The 11,307-nt window shown below is 37.0% G+C and overlaps 2 long non-coding RNA genes across 2 annotated transcripts; one reads left to right on the forward strand and one right to left on the reverse strand.

Moving 5' to 3' along the window:
* Positions 1–1,051: 1,051 nt before the first annotated feature.
* On the reverse strand, positions 1,052–3,230 carry LOC143880320 (uncharacterized). Its single transcript, XR_013251633.1, has 3 exons — positions 2,768–3,230; positions 2,002–2,056; positions 1,052–1,277 (listed from the first exon to the last, which is right to left on the reverse strand). It is a non-coding gene; the product is annotated as an uncharacterized LOC143880320 (long non-coding RNA).
* A 6,685-nt stretch (positions 3,231–9,915) lies between these two features.
* On the forward strand, positions 9,916–11,307 carry LOC143878617 (uncharacterized). Its single transcript, XR_013251042.1, has 3 exons — positions 9,916–9,983; positions 10,118–10,167; positions 11,226–11,307. It is a non-coding gene; the product is annotated as an uncharacterized LOC143878617 (long non-coding RNA).

The following is an 11,307-nucleotide window of genomic DNA, read 5'->3' on the forward strand; positions in this document are numbered from 1 at the left end:
GCTTATTTGTTAAGCCTCACATAAATAGGTTGTGTCCGAAAAAAATCATCTCCATCAGATGATCCTAACCCTCTAATCTAATACGATGACGCCTCATATAAAAATCTCTACAGTTTGAAGAGTTAGGATCATCTTAGGGAGATGAATTTTTGGGTAAGGCCGGTGTACGCTAGGTTGCAACAAATGAACAGTTTGCATCTTTGAATAAAGTGACCTCAAGTTTTTTTTTTTTTTTTTATTATTTAAATACACTCTTTATGGTGTGCACTGTCAGGAAAGGAAATGAATCTAACGTGACAAAATGAAAAAGAAGGGAAAAGAAACTCGGCAGAAAACCAATCAGATGAGTGTTTTGTTGCTAGGAAACCTGACAGAAATCTAACAGAAACTAACCGAAAATATAGAAAGATGTGTTCTGTTGCACAGAAACTCAACAAAAACCTGTTAGACATCATGTAAAACATTGTAGACACCCCATTTTCTCAAGACCGGACTAATTATAGGTTTCTGCGATGATGGATCTTATGATGAGTCTAGAAGCTTCTCTAAGGTTTTCAACAACACAAAGGCACACAAACAACCCAGACACTCAATACCACAAACTATAGGGAGTTTGTGGGCCCCAATTGGGGGTCCAAATAAATAAATATTGTGGGCCCCGCTAAAATAAGTCTATAACTAATGTAATATCTTTTGCTGGGGAGTTGTTGTAGCCAATGATCATTTGAGCTTTTAATCCAAAGTAACAAATTGATGGAAACAGGGCTGAAAATTAAATCACTAATTTTCAATTCATGAACTATGATTGTTGGTTAAAGAAAGTTCTTCTCCACTAGATGACTACCTCTTGAATGGCTCACCGTGGTGATAGAAAACACCACAGTGTGTAGCCTCAAGTCTGCCCAGAAGTTTCCCAATTCAACTCTAAACAGCACTGTCACGCCCCAAGCTGGGGTACCTGTAACAGTGCCGCATGCCCTCCAACAAAATCGACGACTTGGGCATGCAAGGCCAAAACAATCCATTTTCAGAGCAACTAGCTGAAGACAAATTTAATATTCCAAAGAAATCCATAAATATCCATATTAATTAACCCATGAGTCAAGATGCTCGCGATCCACAATGATAAAATAAATCCCTACTCTGCATAAGCAAATGTCTACTACAATAAATAGATCCTTAAGCAACTACTAAACTATGAAATCTAAACTCTCTAATCCGATCTATAGCTTTCTTCACGCTCGCATTCCCACGATCCAAAAGCTATTCTTTGACATCTGTAAAATAAAAGATGACGTGGAATGAGTTTTTTTACACTCAATACGTAATTCAAGGATTCTACGCAAGATTGGATCAAGTTTCTCGCAAATAAATCACAACCACCAAAATAAAAGAATTCAACTTGTTACCTAAGAAACGTGTGATCTACCAAGGCATAATCGTATAGAGATACAAAGAAATAACTAATCAACAACCAACAAATTTTCCAAGGCACAATACAAGAACAATTTGTATCCTTTCAGATATAGCTAGGTATTAAAGGGAACTCTGCCCTAAAATAATGCGCTTCCACTCGGAAGGCTCACATATCAATGGGAACTTTCCCAACATGGACTTCCACTCGGAAGGCTAATGATACCACAACCTAGCTATACTAGTAATACAATCAATGTCAAACGATTCCCTTGAATCGAACAGTAATCACCCAAGGGGTAGCAGTCATCATATCGCAACAATATCTAACTAAGAGTTTTTTGAGCAATAATGAGAACAACAACCATCAGACATAGTTCAACTTCCAGATTTCAATACTACCAAATATATGCAACAAACACTGAGTACTTGATCCAAATTTTATGAGTTTCTCAAACTAAACATGCCTTTTGAATAAATGAGATTTATATCAGTTCTAAAACAAACTTTTCAAAATTTCAACATAGCTCGCAAATAAAAAAATTGCATGTAGTAAAACATCCTACATAGAAGCACGAGATTACGTACCACAGCCTAAACAATTGATCCCTTTTTAAACTTCAAGATCAACCCTCCAAATCACCTATAATCCAAGTAATATTTTAATTTAGAAAGTTGGTACATCTTTAGAATATAATTTAGGTTTATTCCCGCTACAATGGTATTGTCTGATTTTCAGACTAGGTTTTGGGCTATTAAACGAAAGAATTAGGAAAAGTGGAAAACTAGAAAGTCGTAGCCCTTTTTGAGATGTTTCCAACGAGTATCGGCACAAAAAATTTGGAAGAACGGTTAAAAGGTTATGCTTATTTTAGTGGGCTGTGTCGGTAATTTCTAAGTCCACTCTAGTCTTCTGAAAATCAATGATTTCTCCCCTTAAAAACAATTAGAATTTTGTTTAAATAATCCCTTTGATTCTAAGACATAATTTAAGATTTCAAAACACATAGAGGTTATGTAAATTCCAAGAAAACAAATTTACAAATCTCTAAATTTTTTTGTCCAAAACAATTTCAAAATTTTTGTTTTCCCTAAATCTGATTTTCTCTTTTGAAATCAACAAAACACACCAAGGCTGATCTTAAATTCATGAATCTCAGTACCCTTAACATCTATCCGACCCATTAACATCTATCCGACCCACGAATTCGTGAAGAACGCGTGGGTTGGGTTGCATCAATCGACAATTGATTCTCACGACAAAGATCAACACTTCTTCCACAATTAAATATTTATTTCTGATTTAAAGGGTCTAAGGATCTAAGAAGTAAACATTAAAATCTCTTTTACATACCTCTTAGAAGAAAACGTCCTTCTTTCCCAAAGAACTCCAAATCTCTTCAACGTTATCTCTGGGATATTTTCTATTGGGCAAAATAATAGCCTTTGGTGTTATTTGTATTCTTTAAAGAATTTTAATTGATCTAAAATAGGAAGTCTTCCAATATGAGAATCCCACGAAATAATGTGGACGGTTGGAGTAGCACTCGTTGCATTGGATGCACACTCGGCAATCCCACACGTTAAGGAGGCTTAGTTTTTAAGATAACTTCAAATATGTGGAATAGATGAGATACACTTTAACTAGGACTCTTAGAACCAATAGCAAGCTCACCTACCTTGGTTGCCAGTTAACAATTAACTTTAAAAGAGCAAGGATAAGGAAGGGAATTGGTGTGACCGGCCAGCTAGGGAACAAGAACACATCAATTTCATTGGCAGCCAATTAGAATTCCAGGTAATAGAATTTGATCTTATCTGCTTCAAGGCAATACCAACCAAAATTTCTATCTACCCAAACCGAGAAATCCTAACCGAACCAACCTCTAATAGAACTGTGTATCCTACAACCCTTATAATACTATATGGAATGTTGGGCCCACCATCACCACCCAAACCATGCTTAGAGCACGCCCAACATTTACACCTCATTTTAAGTGATGGGGTCACCAATTAACGACTCATATTCGGATGAGAGGGTCTCACAATCTCCACCCAACCCATGCATTAAGGTAGAGCCCACTTTTTCATTATACGCTTGCAGCCCATTTTAGATAAAACACCCTACCTCAAAATTCAAATTTCTAAATTTTGTACGGCTTGGATCGGTCGATACTAAATTCCGTTTCTTTTTCTATTAGTTGATCGATTTTAAATAAAAAGAAAGAAAAAAAAATAATCCAAGTGGGCTAATAAACTTCTAAAGTCATTTGATAATAGTGTTAGGGTTATTAGGGTTTAAGCAGGATGCTTAAAGCATTACAACCAAGGTATCTAGTTTGGAATACCAAGTTTGTTGCCTCCAGCCCCTATATATAGAGATACACTAGGGTTAGAAGAGGTTAATGGGCTCCAGCCCAAATGGGCCCACTACACCTGGTCCATTACCTATTGGGCTTATATTAGAACATACATGGGTTATATGATATACCCAACAATCTCCTCCTATGTTCTACATATAGCACAATCCAATAGATAGATAATGTGATGTCCAAACAAAATTATTGAATCATCCATATCACCATATCAATAAAGATTTGTAATCCAACTGAAAACAAAAATACTTTAAAGAATAACCAAGAGTTTTAGAAATAATCTAAACTCAAACATAAGCAGTTTTATATGTAGGTGAACTATTTAATCAACGGAAAAGAAAATAATAGTTCCACTGCACTATAAGGATTCACTCATCAAGTAAGTCATCCTCATCAAGATCCAAATTGAGGCAATCTCCTCCATTTTCGCCAATTCCTGTAAATTATCAAATATGAATTTCATTAAAAAATGAATCCAATCATTTGTGTATTTTACTAAAAGTATCTAGTTCTACCAGAAGAACTTAGTACAATTTCATAATGGCTGAAAAATAAATATCAATATCAATAAGCATCAATGTCAAGTTTCAATCAAGAACCAGACCTAAACAGTTTCTTTACAAAGAACCATTCCATGTTTCCATTTGGAATGTTACAGGCATCATATCCAAATTGAGTTAAGCTGTATCATCAAGTTTGGAATGAAACAACCTTTCCCAAGAATGACATGTCATCAAATGTGGAATGACATAAAGATAACTGTAAACATCATTGAAACATATCAAGTGCTTATCTTGGCCAAGATAGGGAGATTCGAAAAATTCAAAATAATATGAATGTAGGTTAAGACACGTCTACACAGTCTTTAACCCCATTTCCCCCACAGTTTTGAATATTCGATCTTTGTTCAGTCCCTTCGTAAGAGCATCGGCCATATTATCCTTCGATCTCACATCAACCAAAGTGATAATACCTTGTTCTAGAAGATAATTCAGCGTGGCATGTTTCAGCCTGACATGTCTCCTCTTACCATTAAAGAGTGAGTTTTTCACAATCGTAATTGTAGCTTGATTATCACAGAACAAACTTAAAGAGTTAATCTTTAAATGGGTCAATGGAATGTCCATGATCAGATCTCTTATCCACTCTGCTTCATCTCCTGTAGAAGCTAAAGCATAAAGTTCCGATTCCATAGATGACAGAGCAATACAAGTCTGTCTCTTTGACTTCCATGCAACAGCGGCTCCACCCAGTGTAAAAACATAACCACTGGTAGATTTACTGTCTCCTAATTCTGATCCCCATGATGCATCAGAATACCCTTCCAGGATAGGAGGATGGCCAGTATAACATAGAGCATATCCTTGAGTACCCTTAAGGTATCTCATCAGCCTCATAAGGGCATCCCAGTGCTCATGGCCAGGATTACTAGTGAAACGACTCAGCATGCCAACTGTAAAGGCTATGTCTGGTCTAGTGCAACTCATAGCATACATGAGACTACCAATCAGTTTAGAATAATCTAACTGATTCACACTGTCTCCTCCATTAGAGATCAGCTTCTTGGTATAATCAAATGGTGTCTCAATCGGTTTACACTCACTGTATCCCCATGTAGAAAGTAGTTTTTCAATATAATGGGCTTGGCTAAGAGTAATCCCTTGCCTTTCAAAACTTACTTTCATACCAAGAATGGTGTCAACCACACCAAGATCTTTCATGTCGAATTCTTGAGCCAAAGTGGTTTTCACGTCACTCACTACAGAGAGATCGGAACCAAGAATCAACATATCGTCTACATACAAACAAATAATCGCAACCTTATTCGACACAGAACGATAGTAAAGGCATTTATCTGAATAACTGGTCTGAAAACCAAAGCTCTTTACTACCTTGTCAAATTTTTGATGCCACAATTTAGGTGCTTGTTTAAGACCATACAAAGATTTGTGTAACTTACAAACTCTGTTCTCGAAACCTTCCATGACAAACCCTTCAGGTTGGTTCATGTAGATTTCCTCTGTGAGGTCTCCATTAAGGAAAGCCGTTTTTACATCCATTTGATGCACAACATACTTCTCAATAGAAGCCAAAGCAAGAAGAATTCTTATCGTTGCCAAATGACAGACCGGTGAGTAAACATCAAAGTAGTCTATCCCACTGACTTGAGTATAGCCCTTAGCTACTAAACGTGCTTTATACCGAGCTATGGATCCGTCAGGATTAAGTTTCTTCTTCAAAATCCACTTACAGCCCACAGTCTTAGCCCCTTTTGGCAAATCGACTAGCTGCCAAGTTTGATTTTGTAGCAGAGAGCTCATTTCATCATCAATGGCTTCTGCCCACAACAAAGATTCCCTAGATCTCATCGCTTCCTTATAGGTTGATGGATCATTCTCGACATGGTAGGTCACAAAGTCCTCACCAAAGTTCTTGGGTACTCTATCTCTTGTAGAAACCCTTAAAGGTTCTGATGTAGAAATCAGTGTAGGACAGGTGTCAGAAGTATTCTGTTCAAACTCTACATGCGATTCTGTAACCATCTCAGTATCGCCAGGTAGGTTCAAACCATGATCTCTGAGAAATTTATTCTCAAAGAATACTGCATCTCTAGATTCTATAACCAAATTGGTAGATAGATCCAAAAACCGATCAGCAGCACTATCTTCTGCACCACCTAGATAAACACAAGTGTTTGTTCTAGGTCCTACCTTAGGTCTCCTAGGGTCTTGTATCCTCACATAAGCAATACAACCCCAAGTCTTAAGAGTGTCATATCTACAAGGATGTTTATGCCATAACTCATAAGGAGTAGTGGTCAACTTAGAGTGGTGTACTCTATTCAGGATGTGATTTGCAGTTAAAACTGCTTCTCCCCAATAGCTAGTAGGCATGCCAGCTGTCAATAACATAGAGTTTAACATTTCAGTTAACGTCCGGTTCTTACGTTCAGCTATGCCATTAGATTGAGGTGAGTAAGGAGCAGTAGTTTCAAGTATTATGCCCTGAGAGGCACAGAATTCCTTGAACTCTGTCAAAGTGTATTCTCCTCCTCTATCACTCCTAAATCGCTTAATTTTCAAGTTCAATTGATTTTCAACACGATTCTTGAAAATTTTAAATTTATCAAAAGCTTCATCTTTCGATTTTAGGAGATAAATATGACAATATCTAGAAAAATCGTCTATAAATGTGATTAAATACTTCCGACCACCTCGAGTAGTGAAACTTTTAAAGTCACAGAGGTCAGAATGTATTAACTCAAGAAGTTGTGTGCTCCTAGAAACCGAACGAAAAGGTTTTCTAGTGATCTTGGTTTGTGCACACACTTCACACCTGTCAAATCTAATCGATGTATCTAAAGGTATATTATAAGTTTTAGCAAGTGTGACCATTTTCCTATAGTTCACATGTCCCAATCTAGTGTGTAACAACTTAGGATCAATCAAAGTGGAACTAACCTGACTAACGGTTTCATTTGCTAAACTCAGTCTATACATACCATCGATTAAGAAAGCACAGCCAAAATAATAAGAGTTAACAGTTAAAGTTACTCTACCACCCAAAAAAGATGAACACATGCCAGCATTGTCTAAAAGACTAATAGAAATTAAATTCTTTTGAATAGCAGGAACTACTTTAACATTTTTTAAAGTGAGTATTTTACCTGAAGAAAGGACCAGGTTCGCAGTTCCAGTGTGAGTCACCTGTGCCTCAGCTCCACTAGCCACTGTAACGGTCTCTTTCACGCCAACGGCATCCGTAAGAAGTTTCTTTGAGTTGCAAACATGGCAGGTGGCTCCTGTATCTAACCACCAGTCTGAAGAAGTACTGGCCTTACCATTGCCTAACATGGCAGTAAAACTCTTAGGCGCAGCACTGCCCACCATCATATGAGCTTCCTTTTGTGGTGTGTCAGATTTAGCCTTCTTAGGTTGTTTACATTCTGCAGCAAAGTGACCCCATTTCCCACAGTTGTGGCACTTGCCCTTCTTTTTCTGAAAGATAGTCTTTTTGGCCTCCAACTTGGGATGTTCACTTTTAGGTGACTTGGATTTCCGAGGAAATTTCTTGGGATATGTTACCGCGTTAGCAGCAGACTGTTGCTGTCTAACCATCTCCAAGTTATTCCTAGCTCGATTCTCATCTTCGATTCGAATGAATCGTTTGAGATCATCCAGTCCCACTTGCACCTTTTTCCGATACATCTCGGTTTTGAAAGAATGCCATGCAGATGGTAATTTATATATAATTGCACCCACAAGAAACGAATCACAGACAGCTATTTTTTCATTATTCAACTTAGATCTCAAATTCTCTAGATCAGTAACTTGAGGAGTGATTTCCTTGTCTTCTTGAAACTTGAAATCCATGAATTTGTCCACAAGATGGGTCTTGGACAATTCTTCTTCCTTCTTAAAGTGAGCATCTAAGTTGTCCCATATTGCTTTAGCAGTGTTAAATTTACTATAGGTTTCTGCAAGACGATCTGAAAGACAATTCAACAGGTAGTCTTTGCAGAAATCCTCATCTCTAAGCCATTGAGATTCATCAACTTCTTCATCCGTCTCAGCAAAGGTACTCAAAACAGTGTAAAAACAATTCATATATTTGAGACTGAATTGAGTCTTTCGCTTCCATGAGTTAAACTCAGATCCACCAAAGAAGTGAAGTTTGACCATCTCAAAAGGCATAGAAATTTTTTCCATTGGATATTTCAGATGAAATTAAAAATTAGAAAGAGTGCACCTGATTGGCGAATCGCAGAACCAAATTCCAATAACCGTTCCAAGAACCAGAATCCAAGAACGGCGCCAAGACCCGTTCCACGAACCAAAATCCAAGAACCGAACTACGAAGAATTGCAGCACAATATTTGCACCAACAAGATTCGGCAATAAGAATTTGTACTCCACCAAAGATCCAAACTGCTTCGGTTGTGGGAGGCAACCAAACAAATTGGCCTTGTCCTTTCCCACTATCGTGAATAAAGATAAGCAACAGTGAGATCGTCCCCTCTCGTGAATAAAGACAAGCAACAGTGATGAAATGATTGAGGGCTGCAACTTAATGGCTTCAACAAACCCACTTTGGTTCGGTTGAGAGAGGAGAAGGATTCGGTACCCAACTGCAGGATTCAACCAAATATGGGTTCCAACTGATGGCAAGCACACTAAGCCAACAAATAGTACCCACTAAAAGTTTTCAATCTAAAACTGAAAATCAATATTTTTATTTTTATAATGACACTCCATTAAAAATTAAAAGTATTTCTTATTGATTGTCCGGGGCATTTCAAGCACACTAAGCCAAATAAGCAGGAGGTACTGAAACCAAGTTTCAACTACAACTTGTTGTCCTTCACAAACCAAGTCGTCAACTATAGAGAGAAAACTCAAATTTTCTCAAGGCAATCAATGTAATCAGGAGCCTAACGATCTGTTCAGAACAAAAGTGCCAAATGAATACACTTAAATTGACCAAATAGTTACTGCTTCCTGGAAGCAAGTTACTAAATTCCAAAATGAAAAAATGCCACATAGATTCAAGCTTCAAAGTCTAACAATCCTTACACCAAATATAAATCTAGAAAAAAAAAAAAAAAAACAGTAACCAACTACAAAATATTTCTTCTTCCATCCCATAAACTCCCTCTCTCTCTCTCTCTCTCTCTCTCTCTCTCTCTCTCTCTCTCTCTCTCTCTCTCTCTCTCTCTCTCTCTCTCTCGCATCTTCCCATCAGGTCGTGCAAGGAAAATAACATGAATTAGGAAATGTGTTTTTGAAATTTCAAAAAATACTTAAATTTAAACTAATGAAAGAGAAACATCAGATGCAACGGCTTGAGATGAAAGCTAGTAATATCATTCCCCTTTTGGATGTGTGGGTTTCTTGTGGTGTTTTATTTTCACAATATTACAGCGTTATGCACGTGGGAGAGTGAGAATAACAAAACTGAAAGAGTCATCTCTATTGCATGAATGCCAAGATAATTCGTGTGTAGCTTTCATTGGTAAGAAACAATCATCGCATGAAAATTTGTTAAAAATGTGCACTAAGGCAAAACAGTATTTGTATGAACAATAACACTATAAATACCCAATCACTCTTCTGTTGTAGAGGGCCTAACTCAAACCATTCTATTCTTACTTCATTTCCAATGTCTCAGGGGTGAAAATGTTACATGATTTTTATAGTATATTTTTCTAAACTCGTACTCTTTTGTAGTTGTATAAATAAAACATTTTTTATATATTTCATGATCTTCCATTATTATTTGATTTTTGCCTAATGTTTGGTTTTATTCATTTGATTTCTATCTAAGGACAGATATGGATGGTGATTGCAACTGGAGAACTAAGATATTGGAGGAAACTGAGGTGAAAACATTCTCTCTATTGGGCATTCTCTCTTTCAAAATTTTTCATTATTAATCCTAATTTTCAAAGATTAGTGGAATAGGAAGATGCAGAAAAAAATTAACAAAAAAAACAGAACGACATTCCAAAAAAGAAAAATAAAAAGGAAAAAATCATTAAAAAGGAAGACGAAAAGGAAGAAAAGGAAATGCATGTCATGTGAATAGTTATATTCTTTTATGTTTAGTTTTAAGTGGCTCCCTATAAAGGTCACCTCATGTCTAATGTGTATATATTAGAAAATTCATTGGGACCAACTTGTTCGAAAATCTTTCATTTGTTAGGCCGTAGTGTGAATAGGCTTTTCTCCTATCCTAACTCTATAGATTGGAGGGAGGTTAGGATATCATATGGACATATTTTTGGGGCATATATGACCTATGTTGAGGCCCAAGAAACTATGGTATAGATCTTTTAACAAGACGGCCCAAGTTAGTTTTTTAAACAATACACTGTGATCAGTACGAGTGTATTGTCTTTAAAAATACAGTGAGGCCATCTCGTTCAAAGATATAAACCATTCAATTTTTGTCTCACCAAGAGACTACTGGTTGTGGGCTTCACCACTAATACAAAGTTAAAAAAGGTGGGAATGGGAACTTGATGGGCCAAGTTTATCAGTGAACTAAAAGGTGAGGTGTGTAAACTATCCTTTTAATGGTTTGGGCGTGGAGGGTGGTCCCATCGCATCAAAACTTGAGATCTTGCAATGGGCTCATGAATTGGTTTGGGCGGAGATGTTGGCCCCACCCATGCTATGGGTACAAAATTATCCGTCCCACTTCATTAAAACAAGAGGTGTAAAGAATGGGCGTAGAAACACGCACTCGTCATCCCTTCCTTATATTTGAGAAGATGATGTTGGATCAAACATCAAGGGTGGCACTTCCATCATACCACCTTTACATGTTTATATGCTTATTCATAATATAATTTATCGCAATCTCCAATGACAACAGGGAATTGTTCAATTTTGGAAAATAATATCCAATTAATTTTTTCCCTATTTTGAACCTCAGCTTATAAGGAAAGGAGAGCTGGGAAAGGAGTTGTAGCGGCGGGCCAAGACGGCGTGAATTATTTGTGAGGTTCATTATCTGC

The sequence above is a fragment of the Tasmannia lanceolata genome, unplaced genomic scaffold (assembly GCF_043159265.1).
Source record: "Tasmannia lanceolata isolate RefF3 unplaced genomic scaffold, GAP_Taslan_0.1 ptg000006l, whole genome shotgun sequence".
In the NCBI taxonomy this organism is placed as follows: domain Eukaryota; kingdom Viridiplantae; phylum Streptophyta; class Magnoliopsida; order Canellales; family Winteraceae; genus Tasmannia; species Tasmannia lanceolata.